Genomic DNA, 15,063 nt, shown 5'->3' with positions numbered 1-15,063 from the left:
CAATCTGCGTTATGCAGATGACACAACCCTGCTTGCTGAAACTGAGGAGGACCTGAAGCACCTGCTGCAGAGGGTCAAGGACTGCAGCCTCCAGTATGGATTGAGGCTCAACATCAAGATGACAAAGATTCTCACCACTGGACCAATTGGCAGCATCAGTATGGATGGTGAAGAGATTGAGATTGTTCACAGCTTTAGTTTCCTTGGGTCCACAGTCAACACTCTTGGCACTAGTAGCCAGGAAATTAAAAGGCGCATTGCCATGGGAAAGTCTGCTGTTAGGGACCTCTTCAAAGTACTAAAGAGTAATGGTGTCTCTCTGGAGACTAAGGTGCGTCTGACACAGGCCATGGTCTTCACAATCACTTGCTATGCATCAGAGAGTTGGACAATGACCAAGGAAGATAGAAGGAAAATTGATGAATAACAACAATAACAACAAAAATATTACATTGGTTGTTTTTTATTTAAACCTCTTGTTTAGAGTCAAGACCTCATGGAGGGCCTTGTATCTAGAAGTCTGTTGTTATTTTATTTTGGAGGAACATTCTTCTAGGTGGTACAGCATTCTTCTGTCAGTTTGCTGTACTGAGGTAACCTGGGGTTGCTGTGATGCTGAACCTTGTGTTACTGGGTGTCAAATGCCATAATGGTTACCCATTGTGTGGATAGTAGTTGGTAGAGCTTCCAGTTTAAGATAGGTTTGGAAGCAGAAGTTGCATCCGCTTCCTAAACAACACGCCTCTGGGAGCTCTATGAACCTTGAGAAATGACGATAGTTATAGAAAGGCTTCAGGTCTTTTATTCATAGAGTTTCTATAAGTTGTGCTCGACTCAATGGCAATTAAGAAAAACAACAGCAGTGTTTCCCTGTTCTGTTCATACAAGAGCCTTCTTTTTTTATTATTATTAAATTTTATTAGTTTTAATGAACATTTACAGGGATTTTGGGTTTTCATTCCTTCATTGCTGCACCTTTCTCTCTATCCTCCTCCCCAGTTTGTTCTTCTTCCCGCCCTCCGAATGTCTGTTTTAATTGTCCAATTGTCACAGTGCTTGTCAAAGCCAGTTCTGATTAATCTCCTTTGTCAGTGTGTCCTTTGCCATTCCCTATCACTCCTCCCTGAGAGAGACTTCACTCTGCTTCATAAGGAAAAGGGGATGGCGTATTCTCTTAGCTACTTCCTGCTGAAAAGGGACGCTGTGGGTTTCAGGGTGAAGATCCTCTCTCACTACTCTAAAGGGCCCCTTTGGCAGTAGGAAACACATAGACTATTATGGAGATTGATTTTGGAATTTCGATGCACTGTTATTAATTGTGCTTAGCCGTACATGTTCATATCCTTGAAGATGTATAATGGAGGTCATACAACAGCCTTCTGATCTAGGTATAGGCTTCACCTGACCACAATTAAGTGCTCTGGGATTCCCATTCTTTTCAATGTCAGCCACAGATTGTTATGATCCACAAAGTCAAATGCTTTTGAATAGTTAGTCAAACACAAATAGACATTCTTCTGTTATTCCTTACTTTCAGCCAGGATCCATCTGACATCTAGCAATGATATCCCTGGCACCATGGCATCCTCTAAATCCTGCTTGAATTTCTGGCAGTTCTCTATCTACGTACTGTTCTAGCCATTTTTGAAAGATCCCTGTTAGGTCTAGGCAAGGGGGCCAGGAGGGAGAACAAGAAAGAATTCAGAATTCAAATGCTGACAGCCTTGCCTGCTGCTGATAAGAAGAACAAATAAATGACCTTGTCTCCCTAGCTGAACCAACCATAGACCATAAATTAAAAAGTGGAATGTAACTCCCTTTCTTCCCTGAATACTTCATTATAAAAACCCTTCAAATCCCCCAAGGTTGTGAATTCCCTGCTCTGTCACTTCAGAATGGAGAATTCACCCAGAGTCTCTTGGTGTGCATCAGAGAGCTGGACAATGACTAGGGATGATAGAAGGAGAATTGATGCCTTTGTGTTGTGATGTTAGAGAAGAGTATTGAATACACCTACGAGATTGAACAGATTCATACTGAAGAAGATGAAATCACGCTGCTCCTTGGAGGCAAGGATTCTGAAGCTTCATCTGATATTACTTTGGACATGTTGCAAGGAGGGACCAGTACTTGGAGAGGGACATCATGCTTGGAAGGGTAGAGGGACAGCACAGGAGAGGAAGAATTTCTATGAGGTGGATTGATTCAGTGACTGGGGAAATGGGGGTAGGTGTGTCAAAGACAATAAGATTGGCATAGGATAGAGCAATGTTGAGGGATGTTTTACATAGGATTGCTATGATTCTCAGGCGACTCGAAAGCACATAACAACAACAACAACAATAACAACAATTACAATACCTTGTGCCATCTATTTAAGTTTTTTATTTATCTTCTGTTTTTGTAATGACCTTTTACTTTCTTCATGGATATCAAGTCTTAAAACTAATCCGGTCTTTGATTAATAGTGTTAAATGCCTCAAACATGTTCATATAATGATCTTGAAATTCTGATGGAATAGATTCAAGATCATATCTTGTGAAATTCTTTTCATTTATTCAATTCATCCTCAATTTGAACTTGCACATGAGTAATTGATGGTCAAACCCAGAAGCCATGCCTGGCCTAGTTTTGAGTGCTGATATTGAGCTTCACCTTTTATTTCTTCTACAGATGTAGTCAATCTGATTCTTATGCTGTGCTTCGGGTTAGATCTATATGCAAAGTCATAATTTGTGTCTTTTAAAAAAGGTATTTGCAGTGAATAAATCATTGAAAGTACAAAATTTGATCATTCTATTCCCAGCCTTATTTCTATCAACAAGATGAGATTTTCTAACTACTGTTCCTTCTTCACTGTTTCCAACTTTTCATTCCTGTCACTAATTATCATTAACACATCTTGATTGCATGTTCAGTAATATTGAGACTGCAGGATTTGGTAGAAATTTTCAATTTTTTCCTCTTTGACTCTAGATGTAGGAGTGTATATTTGAATAATAGTTATATTAAAGGGTCGCCCTTGTGTGTGTATGGAAATTGACTTTTTGACTATGAATGCAATAGCATTTCTTCTGTTTTTTATTCCCAGCAGAGTATACTGATTATCTGATTTACAGTGGCCAAAGATAGTTCATCTCATCTCACTAATGCCTAATACGTGATTTTTTCATGCGATCTATTTAATTATTTAAAATTTCTAGTTTTCCAAAATTCAAGCTTTGTACATTTTTGTTGTTGTTATGTGCCTTCTATCCATAGTGACCCTATGTGCAGCAGTTATGAACCCCCACCTGTCCTGAGCCCGTCTCACTGATACTGACACACCAATCCCCATTGCTTCAGTCACCATATCAATCCATCACATCTGGGGTCTTCCTCCTCTGCACCATCCCTCCACCGTTCTGAGCATGATGCCTTTCTCCAAGGATTGGTCTCTCCTGGCCACATGCACAAAGTATGTGAGATGGAGCTTCAAAATCCTAGCCTCCAGGAGAATCTTGATTTTACCCTCTCCAAGACAGACCTATTTATTTTCTTGGTGGTTCATGGTATATTCAAGATTCTTCTCCAGCACCACAACTCAAAGGCATTGATTCTACTTCCTTAGTCATTGTCCAGGTCTCTGATGCAGAGCAAGTTATTGTGAAGACCATGGCCTGGATTAGACACACCTTAGTCTCCAGACTGAATTTGTTGCTTTTCAGTACTCTAGAGAGGTCTCTGACAGTAGATTCTCCTAGTGCAGTTATTTGATTTCCTGACTGCTGGTGCCAACAGTGTTAATTGTGGAGCCAAGCAAGCTGTAATTGTTAACAACCTCAATCTCTTCTCCATCTATCATGGTGCTGCCAATTGGACCAATGGTGGGAATCTTTGTCTTCTTGATGTTGAGCTTCAATCCATATTGAAAACTACAGTCCTTTCAGCAAGCAAATTTGTGATATCTACATAAGTTTTTGATGAGTCTTCCCTCCATTTCCTCCTCATAAATCCCACCTTCTCAAATGATCTGTTCTGCTTGTAAATTTAAAAGGTATGGAGGCAGGATGCATCCATGACACACACCTGATTTTGAACCATGCAGTGTTACACTGCTCTCTTCTCAGGACTGTTTACTGGTCCAAGAATAGGTTTGACATAAGCAGATGAATCTTGACAGAGAGAAGAGTGTACCTATCTGTGTTTCATTGACTAAGCAAAGACATTTGACTGTGTGGATCACAACAAATTATGGCTAACATTGAGGAAAATATGAATCCCAGTACACTTGATTGTGCTTATGCAAAACTTATGTACATTGCATGTTTTGGTTATTAAAGGATGTTTGTCATTTTTTAAAAATATCATTAATATCACATGCAAGCAAAATACCGCTGGGATCATTTAAAGACAGCTGAAACAGTACATATATAGGGGACTTCAAAAAGTTCAAAAAGAATTGAGAAGAGGCCATGGCACCAAGGATGTCATTGCTGATGTCAGAAGGATCCTGGCTGAAAGTAGAGAATACCAGAAGAATGTCTACTTGTGCTTTTGACTATTCAAAAGTATTTAACTGCCTGGATCATAACAATTTGTGGCTGACATTGAAAAGAATGGGAATTCTGGAGCATTTAATTGTGCTCAGGTAAAGCCCGTAACTAGACAAGGAAGCCATTGTATGAACAGAGCAGGGATGTTTAAACTACATGTTTAAAATTAAGAAGGGAGTGAGTCAGGGTTGTATTCTCTCCCCATACCTATTTAATATGTATGCTGAGCAAATTATCCAAGGAGCTGAACTCTATGAAAAGGCATGTGGCATCATGATTAGAGGGAGAATCATAAATAATTTGCATTACGCAGATGACTAAACCTTGCTTGCTGAAAGTGAGAAGAACTTGAATCATTTGTTGCAGAAGATCAAGGAACGCTGCAATATGAATTACATTTCAATGACAAGAAAACAAAGATTCTTGTCAGTGGACCAATAAATAGGCCACATCATGTTGGAAGGAGAAGAGACTGAAACTGTCAACAACTTCATCTTACACCCTTGGTACCAGCAGTCAGGAAATAAGGTGATGTATTTCATTGGGAAAAGTTGCAGTTAGGCACCTCTTTAAATTATTATTGAGGAGTTATACCGTCAATTCGAGGACTAAAGTCTACCTGATTCAGGCCATGGACTTTCCAATCATTTCCTATGCATCTGAGACCACGACAATGAGCAAGGATGGCAGAAGAATAGATGCCTTTGAGCTGTGGTGTTGGAGAAGAGCGCTGAACATCCCATGAACTGAGGCAAAGATGAAGAGGCTTCATTAACTACGCAGACTCTGGGCATATTGCTAGGAGAAGTTATTCCTTGGTGAGAGACTTGTTTGGAAGGGTGGAGGGTCAGCAAATGAAAGAAAGGAAGACCCTCGACCAGGTGGATCCTCACAGTGACTGCTGCTTTCATGTGTGCTCTAATGTGTCAGGAAATGTGAGGATGGCACAGGAAAGGACAGGGTTCAGATCTCTTTTTCATAGAATCACTATGAGTTATACTTGACAGGCCCTAACAACAATAGTTTCCTTTAGTTTATTGCATAAGTTTTATTTAGTATATATACCAATTTTAAGAGCTAGATAGATGGTAAATTAAGGCTTATGGAGGACATATCCTTATATATCCAGTAGGTAAAGCCAGAGCATGAATTTATGCTTATCATAAACATGATAGAAAATTGTTTATCAATTTCTCTTTAAGATATAAAAATGTTTCTATATTTTCTTCCTGGCTCTAATTTATATCATTCCATACTTAATCCCAAAGTCACAAAATAACTGAATAAATATTGCTTCATGAAGCTGACAATTTTTTCATAATTTTGGTAAGGAACACTTTCATCTTTCTGTACTTTGAAACTTCTTTATTTCTATGACCATTAAGAACTAAATTTTGTGGATATGACACAAGAGCAAGGATTTCCCCCTGCCCCATTTGAATAATTGATCACTAATAGGTGGGTGATTGACTAGGGAGGATAGAAGGAGAATTGATGCCTTTGAGCTATGGTGCTGGAGAAGAGTATTGAATGTATAAGAAAATGAACACGTTCATCCTAGAGAGGGTTAAACCAAACTGCTCCTTGGAGGCAAAGATTCTGAGGCTTCATCTGACATACTTTGGAAATGTTGTAAGGAGGGACCAGTCCTTGGACAGGGACATCATGCTTGGGAGGGTGGAGGGACAGTGCAGGAAAGGAAGACCCTGTATGAGGTGGATTGATTCAATGATTGGGGTAATCAGGGTGGGTGTGTCAGAGACAGTGAGATTGGCACAGGACAGAGCATGGTTTAGGGCTGTTGTACATAGGTTCGTTATGAGTCGCAAAATACTCTACAGTACATATCAACAACAACAACAATAGGTGGGTGCTTATTAGACCTATTCTAATTTTAGGGGGAATCCACAAGCTTTTAGATTATATTGGAATCTGTCAGTAAACATTGATGGTATGCAAATTAATAACTGCACACAACGACTTCAAGTTATTTAATAAAATTATCATACACTCTTCTATGCTTCTTCTTTTGCAAATTTTGAGTAGTAACAAAATTTATCCATCCTTTTTAGTCTAGTTTTAGTTCTGGAATAATAATTATTTGCAAAAATTTGCCTGACTTTCTACAAAACATTCCTGGACACTTTAAGCTAACAAATTTCCCAACTGTTGAGGCTATAAAGGGTCATATTGACCTGACATAATCAAGCATTTTCAAATATTCTGTCCCACTCAACAAGGCTCCAAATAAACTGGTGGCTACATAGCATAAAATGAGGTCACTGCTAAAAGCATGTCTTGCCACATTTTGGAATAGGCTTCAATTATTTTCCTTATGTGAGTTTCTGTCCATGGAAATGATGCAATTTTTTTAGTTCTTCCAGACTATAATTTCTGTTTCTATAGAAACAGACTTATTTGCTCAACTAATGTATCCCAAATATATTCTGAATACAAGAAATGAAAACCTCTAAGGGAGCTCTGGTGACCTAGGGCTAAGATACTGGCTGAAATCTCAAAGGCACATGGTTCCAGTACACCCGTTGCTCCCAGGGCAAAGGAAGGGCAGTCTCCTACCTAAGATTTACTGCCTCTGAGAACCTGCTGGAGGTTCAGCTATGGGTCAGTATTAACCCACACAATAGTGACAAAAAAGGTCTGTATATTACAAAGACAGATGAGTGAATGAAATAGAAATAAAAACTATACAAAGTTAAAGTTTGATGGCTTAAATAGTAATTGCTTTCAGAAGAGTGTAACTGTATGCTAGAACAGGAGGAAGGTGGGGATGACACAAGTGCTTCTCATTTTTATGTCTGTTTCAGTATGATTTGGCTTTTTGTTTGTTGGCTATAATGATACCAATGAAATTACTGTATATTGAAATGTGAAACAAAGATACAAAAAGGGAAGAATAAAAGTTACTTGTTACTCCACTGTATTTTACACTGTACTTTGTATTTAAAACCAAAATGAAACAAAACCTCAAAAGCACACCAAAAGACCAGTCAATTGATTGCTATCAAGTTATGACTCACTTGTAATTGACATTCCCTTGTGTGCCCAAGGCTGTAAATTGCATTAGAAGAGAATACCCAGATTTCTCCCATGGAGCTGCTAATGGATGCATCTGCTGCTACACTTAGGTTTGCAGCTCCGCTCCCTAGAGGCTAGCTCCAGAACTCTTCAGAGCTTCTTTAGAACTTCCTTTAGAACTAAAGAAAGAGAAAATATATTTTCACTTTGTAAAATTTCATGGTATAAAAGATAGTGGAATTAGTAATATTTTTTAACTTCCCCATAGGCTGACTCAATGACTGTGCATCTCAGATGGTTCAAATCTACAAGCAACGAAGGGGAATGGAATGAACAATTGCCTCCTGTCATAATTTACAGCCTTGGAAACTGATGGAAGGTCATTATGTGTTGGAACTGACATAACAACAGTGAATTTGGAGTTTGATATATTGCGATAACAATTACCAATTTGGTTTTTTTTGTTATTTTGGTTAACAGCCTTTAGAGGGACGGTAGCCTCATCATCATAAATTCTGGTTTTTCTGTGACCTGGGTCATTCCAGGCAGGCAACTTAAGCCCCAACTGGGAAACAGAGACAGTGTTCTGCCTAATTTTTTTCAATATTTGCTCTTTGGTATTTGTATGGGACTTCTGCACTTAGCTGATTTTTAACTTTTTGGTTTCAGATTCCCTCTTAGACCTAGACCAGCACCTTACCTATTTTTACTTTGTAGACATATGTGCTAAACCTCAGCCTGTTGCTCATCTCCACCTGGAGCCTTTCATAATACTTCGTGTAGGCTACTGCATGAGTCATAGCCTTCCTAGATTCCTTGGCTTCCAGACTTTATCTTAATTTACAGTGAGTTGTACAGGATCCTATAGCATGCTGCTAGACTCCATCTTCAGTACTGGAGATGTTCAGTCTTTCTGCTGTGTTAACACTTACTGACAACTCACAGTTAACAGGAAACGCATTCTCTCAGAAGAAACACTTTGCCCAAAGTTATACACTCTTAAATGTGTGATCCAATGTCAGGCACATCCAATGTCTGATTGATGTGAAAGTAAGAGTCTGGCACCCTTTGCCTCTGCTCAGAGGATTATTAAAAGTTCAATATGTTTTTGAAGAGCTTCCTATGAGATCTTCAGAGGCCTGTGTTGTGACCACATCACAGATAGCTTTTTCCTCTGTTCACTCGTGCTTCCTCCACTCTCTCATAGGTGATATTTTGGGACTGTTCCTCATTACTCACTTGCCTATGAATTCCTGTGTCAAAGCCTGTCCTTGGGAACCTGTATAGTCTTCACAGCTATTTTCTAGGACTTTATTTCCTGTCCATTGAAAGTGTACTGAATTTCCGGTGTGGCATCGCTTTTCTGTGTAAAGTGAAAACAAGAAAAGAACTATGTGACATCAATTGTAAAGGAATATTATCTAAAGTAATCTAGGCAGAGTGACAGTTGTAACAGGTGACAAATTCTCCAGATTGTTTTATCCAAGGATTATTAACTCTAGGATATATTCTTATTATTCTATTTGACTCAAGAAGCTGCAGTGCGATCCTGAAGGCAACGATTCAAGGCCACCGGCTGCTCAATGGGAGGACGATGCGCAATCTCCTCCTTTGAGATTAACTGCCTCTGAAAACCCGCCAGAGAGTCAGCGCTGGGTCAGTTGTGACTCTATGGTACACAACAACAACATTTTTTAAATTCCTTCATTTATTTTTATTGATATTTTAACAAAAGTTTACAGAAAACTTGGATTACTATTCATTCATTGTGAACATTTTCCTCCCTCTCTCCTGACCCCAGTCCACTTTGCTACGCACCTCTTATTCTGGACTGTTGTCATGCAAATAATACCTAATCATATATTTCTTTCAGACAGTTCTTTCCCTCATCAATTTAAATGCATTGTTTATTATTTATCCCCTCTTTCCTTAGTTTCCCCCCAATCCCCATGCCAGTCCTGTTTTATAACAGTAGCAGCATGCAGTATTTGTCCTTTTGGGAATGAGATATTTCACTCAGCATAATGTCCTCCAGGGCCAGCCATTTTGTATAATATTTAATGAGTTCCTTGTTTTTCAGTGCTGTGTAGTATTCCATTGTGTGAATATACTACAGCTTCCCTAGTCATCCATTTGCTGATGGGCACTTGGATTGCTTCCATCTCTTTGTTATTGTGAAATATGGAGCAATATATATAGGAGTGCGTATATCTGTTTGTGTGGCAATCCTTTAGGGTATATTCCCAGGTACTGAAATTGCTGGCTAGAATAGTATTTCTATTTTAAGCTTTTTAAGAAAGTGCCATACTACCTTCCAGAGTGGTTGCACCATTTTACACTCCCACCAACAGTGAATAAGGATTCCAATTTCTCCACAACTTTGCCAGCATTTGTTGTTTCCTGGTCTGTTGAACTTTGCTGTTTTTACTGGGGTGAGATGATATCTCATGGTTGTTTTGATTTGTACCTCTCTTAGAGCTAGGGATTTTGAACATTTCTTCATGTGTTTGTTCGCCATCTGTACATCTTCTTTGGTGAAGTGTCTGTTCATCTCATGTGCCCACTTTGTGATTGGGTTGTTTCCCTTTATCTTGTTGTGGTGCTAGAGTATTCTGTAAATTCTAGATACAAGATAACAGCAACATTTGACCTTTTTTCAGTGACTTGATATCAGTGACCCAATGTACAACTGAACCAAATTCTACCTGATCCAGCACCATTCTCAAGATCCTCACCTTCTTTTCCATGCTATAGTCCATTGTTGCACTCTGTCAAACCATTTCAATGAGGGTCTTCCTCTCTTTTGCTGACTTCTACTTTTCTAAGCACTATTTATCTAATCATTGCTTATGAAGGCAATTCATAGATGTGCAGAGATAATTGTGGAGACTGATACAACTCATTATTCCTCAGTGGGGTATTAGAACTATCATACTACACGCACAGCCAGGCTAGCTGGGAGCCACATGGAAACTCAGCAGCCAGAAGCAGAGCCCAGGCGACCATCTTCACTGAAAGTACACATTCAGCTTATAGTCAAGAGTGATACTGAAGCCTGAGCCATACTAGTGGTTAGTTAGATGACTTGGGGGCGGGGTGGAGGTGGAGGTGGAGGTGGTGGGGAGGGTGGGGAGGTGTAGAAGAGCAACACAGAATTGTCAAATTTATCTGTTAGTTTATGTATTGGGGAAGTGTCTTACAGTTTATATTCTTAATAGCTTAGATATGCATATGCTTGCTTGTCTATCATTCACTCTTTTAAGTCTAGGACTTGTCTGATATAGGTTATACTAAAAGAGCTCCCAAATTAAGACAGACTAGGAAGAAGGATTGGCTATCCACTTCTGAAATAACAGGTCTTCGAAAACCACACCTAGACTATTAGTTACATCACTGAGCCTTCATGTTTTGCTATTGTTATGTGCCGTTGCCAGCTACTCAGAGCAACCCTATATAGTGCAGCTCTGAAGCCATTCATGTTCTGAACCAGTCTCATTGATTCTGACACACATAGACCCATTTGTCCAGTTACTGGAAAGTGGAACTTATGAAGCATGAATGCAGGAAAGGGGAAATTGTTAAAAAAGAAATGGAGTACATATGAGGCATTTGCAAACTAAGATGGATTGGCAGGGGCCACTTTGAATAAGATAATCATATGATCTGCTATGTCAAGAATGAAAGAGTGTGGGAAAATGGGATTGTATTCATAGTAAAAGAGACCATTTCTAGATTCATCTTGAAGTACAATGTTGTGAGTGACAGCTATATGTATCTATAGGCATACAAGAAAGACCTTTCAATACTACTATCCATCAAGCATCTGCTCCAAAAGCTATAGCCAAAGAGGAGGAAATAGAAGATATTGGACAACTCTTACAGTCTGAAATTGATCGAACATGCAACCAAGATTCCTTAATCATTAATGCCAGGAAAGTGAAAGTTGGGAAGAAGGAAGAAGGACCCGTAGACAGAAAATACTGCCTTAATGGTAGAAATGAGGCTGGAGGTAAAGTGATAGAATTTTGTACAATCACTTGTTTATTAAGTTCAAATACCTTATTGGTGAGAATAGTCCAATGATTAATTTTATGAAGCACAATATATGGGGATTATTGTATGAAGCATAATGTCAGTGAAGGAAAATGTGAAACACACAAAAACACTATGTAAAAAAAGAAATATACCTTGGAAGAAATGTAACAAGAATGTTTGTTAGAAGCAAGGGTGATGAGATTTTATATGTGCCTTGGACGTGATAACAGAATCGACCAGTCCGTGGAGAAAATATTATGCTTGGTAAAGGAGACAGACAATGAAAAAGAGGAAATCCTCAACGAGACAAACTGGCACAAAGGGTTTAACAATGGACTAAAACCCAACAAGGATTTTGAGGATAGTGCTAAACTGGGCAATGCTTTGTACATTATGAATTTTCTCACAATAAGTTGTAATCACCTCAATGTCATGTAAATGAAATAACTTCAATGAAAACATAACAAAACATAGATGGTGACTATAATACATGGACCTCACCTGAAGGACTACCTAGATCTCAGATTAATTGCTGCTGTTGTTAAGTGCTGTTGAGTCACAGATGACTCAGAAGGACCCTATGAACGAAATACCTGAACACTTGTATAACTTTCCTTGTTTCTCCAAGTTCATAGAGTTTCTGGAAGCAAGCTATTTCGAAAGGGGATGCCACTCTTGCTTCCAAACTTGTTTTAATTGGTGAGCACCACCAAACACTGTTTGCCATGGGTAACCATTAAAACATTTGACACATCAGTGTCACAGTGTTTAACATCACAGCAACCATGAGTTACCTCTGTAGAGCAAATGGACAGACCAATGCTATGCCACTTAGAAGAATGTTTGACCCCAAAGAATTAAAAGCAGACCTGACGGCCGCAGATTGAAATCATCCACCTTTGGCTTGGTAGCATCACTTTCTATCCACTAGGCCAACTGAGCTCTCATTGTTGTTATTGTTAAGTGCTGACGAGTTATAGGTGACTCAGAGTGACCCTATGAAAGAAAGCTGAACACTTGTTTAACTTTTATCGTTTGTCCACTTTTGTGGAGTTTCCAGAGGAAAGCTACTTTGGAAGTGGGTGCTGCTCCTGCTTCCAAGTAAAAGAATTGTTGGAGAAACTCAATATCAGCTGCACAAACCATGCCAAGTGCTGACTGTGGAACAGATGACCGTCAACTACTTGTGGGCAAGTTCAAATTAAAGCTAATCAAAACAAATCCACAAGAACCCAAATACGACCTGAGTCTATCCATGAATTGAAAAGCAATCCGAAGAACGAGTTTGAGGCTTTGAACATAGTGAACAAAGATGAGCTGTTGGATGATATCAAGGATATAATCCATGAAAAAACACAAGGTCATTACAGAGACTGAGGAGGAAGAAAAGACCAAGATCAATATTAGAGGAGATTCTAAATATTGCACTAGAATATCAGGAAACAAAAACAAAGAGAAAGAATAAGGAAGTTAAAGAATTGAACAGAAAAGATTAAAGGTCAGCTTAGGAAGATAAAGCAAAATATTATAATAAAATGTGCAAAGAGCTGGAGTCAGAAACTAAAAAAGAACTAGGCATTTCTCAAGTTGAAGTATCTAGAGAACAAGTTCAAGCTACAAGTTTCATTACATAAGGTGCCATGGGAAATAAATTGAATGATCCAGAAAGGATCAAAACAAGAGAGAAGGAATATAACAAGGGTCATTATAACAAAAAAAAGTTCTGACACAGAACTTTTTTAGGGAAGTAGCATATTATCAAGAACCAATGGTGATGAATGAGGAACTTCAAGCTGCTCTGAAGGAATTGGCAAAAAAAATGAGGCCCCAAGAATTGATGAAATATCAATTGACATAGTTCAACAAAGAGATGCAACACTGGATGTGTTCACTAGGGTGTGCCAGGAAATCTGCTTAGGAGAGCTACCTGGCCTACTAACAGGAAGAGGTCCATATTTATTACCACTCCCCAAAAAGTTGACCATACAGGATGTGAAAATTATAGAACTCTACAAATAATATCATGTATACTTGGTCCAGGAGGCAATCATCAGAGCAGAGCAAGGAAACACTTTATGGTTCAAAATCAGGAAAGATTACATCAGAGATCCTATCTCCATACCTTTTCAATCTATATGCAGTACAGATCACCTGGGAGACTGGGCTCTATAAAGAGGAGTGTGGCATCAGAAACAGAAGAGGACTCATTAACAACCTGCACTATGCAGCTGTCACAATCTTGCTTCCTGAAACTGAGGAAGAACTGAGGCATTTTCAATAGAAAGTTAAGGACTGTAGCCTTCAGTATGGATTGAAGCTCAACATCAAGACAACAAAGATCTTAACCATTTTTCCAATTGACAGCATCATGATAGATGGTGAAGAAGTTGAGATTGTTAACAGCTTCATTTTGCTTGGCTCTACAAACAACATTCTTTATACCAGCAGTCAGAAAATCAAAAGACAAATTGTGTTGGGAAACTCTGCTGTCAGGGACCTCACCAGAATCCTGAAGAGCAACGGTGTCAGTTTGGAAACTAAGCTGCATCTGATCCAGGCCATGGTCTTCACAGTTACTTGCTATGCATCAAAAATCTAGACAATGACTAAGGATGATAGATACCTTTGAGCTGTGGTGCTGGAGAAGAGTATTGCATATACCGTGGACTGCTTAGAGAACAAACAGGTTCATTCTGGAGAGTGCTCTTTGGAGGCAAGGATTCTGAAGCTATGCCTGATGTACTTTGGGCATGTTGCAAAAAGGGACCAGTCCTTGGAGAGGGACATCGTGCTTAGGAGGGTAGAGGTACAGCGCAAGAGAGGAAGACCCTGGACAAGATGGATTGACTAAGTGAGTAGGGTAATGAGCATGGGTCTGTCGGAGACAATGAGGTTGGCTCAGGATAGTAAAAGTTTCAGAGCTATTGTACATAGGGTCCCTATGAGTCCCAAGTGACTCGATGGCACTTTACAACAAGTAGTAAAATCTTACTAAAGATTATAATAAAAGGAATAGAATAGTATATTTACAGACAGCTTCCAGACATACAAGCTGGACTTGAAGAGGCTTTGACACTAGGGATGTCATTGCTGATACAAGATTGTGGCTGAAAGTAGACAGTACCAGAATGATGTGTATTTGTGTTTTATCAAGTATACAAAGCCAATTGACTGTGAGAATCACAACAAATTGTGGCTTACGTTAATAAGAATGGGAATCCCGGAACACCTGATTGTGCTCCTGCAAAACTTATATCTAGATCAGGATGTCAGAGCAAGGAACACTACATGTTTCAAAATTAAGAATGTATCATGGATGTATCCTTTCTCAGTATTTTTTCAATGTGTATGTGCAACAGTTCATTAGGGAGGCTAGATTTTACAAAGAAGAATGTGGCATTAGATTTGGAGGAAGACTCATTAACAATCTGCTTTATGCAGGTGACACAATATTGC

This window comes from Elephantulus edwardii, unplaced genomic scaffold, assembly GCF_000299155.1.
Source record: "Elephantulus edwardii isolate Elephantulus edwardi_28Jun2011 unplaced genomic scaffold, EleEdw1.0 scaffold00256, whole genome shotgun sequence".
NCBI classification, from domain to species: Eukaryota; Metazoa; Chordata; class Mammalia; order Macroscelidea; family Macroscelididae; genus Elephantulus; species Elephantulus edwardii.
This window is presented reverse-complemented; position numbering follows the sequence as displayed.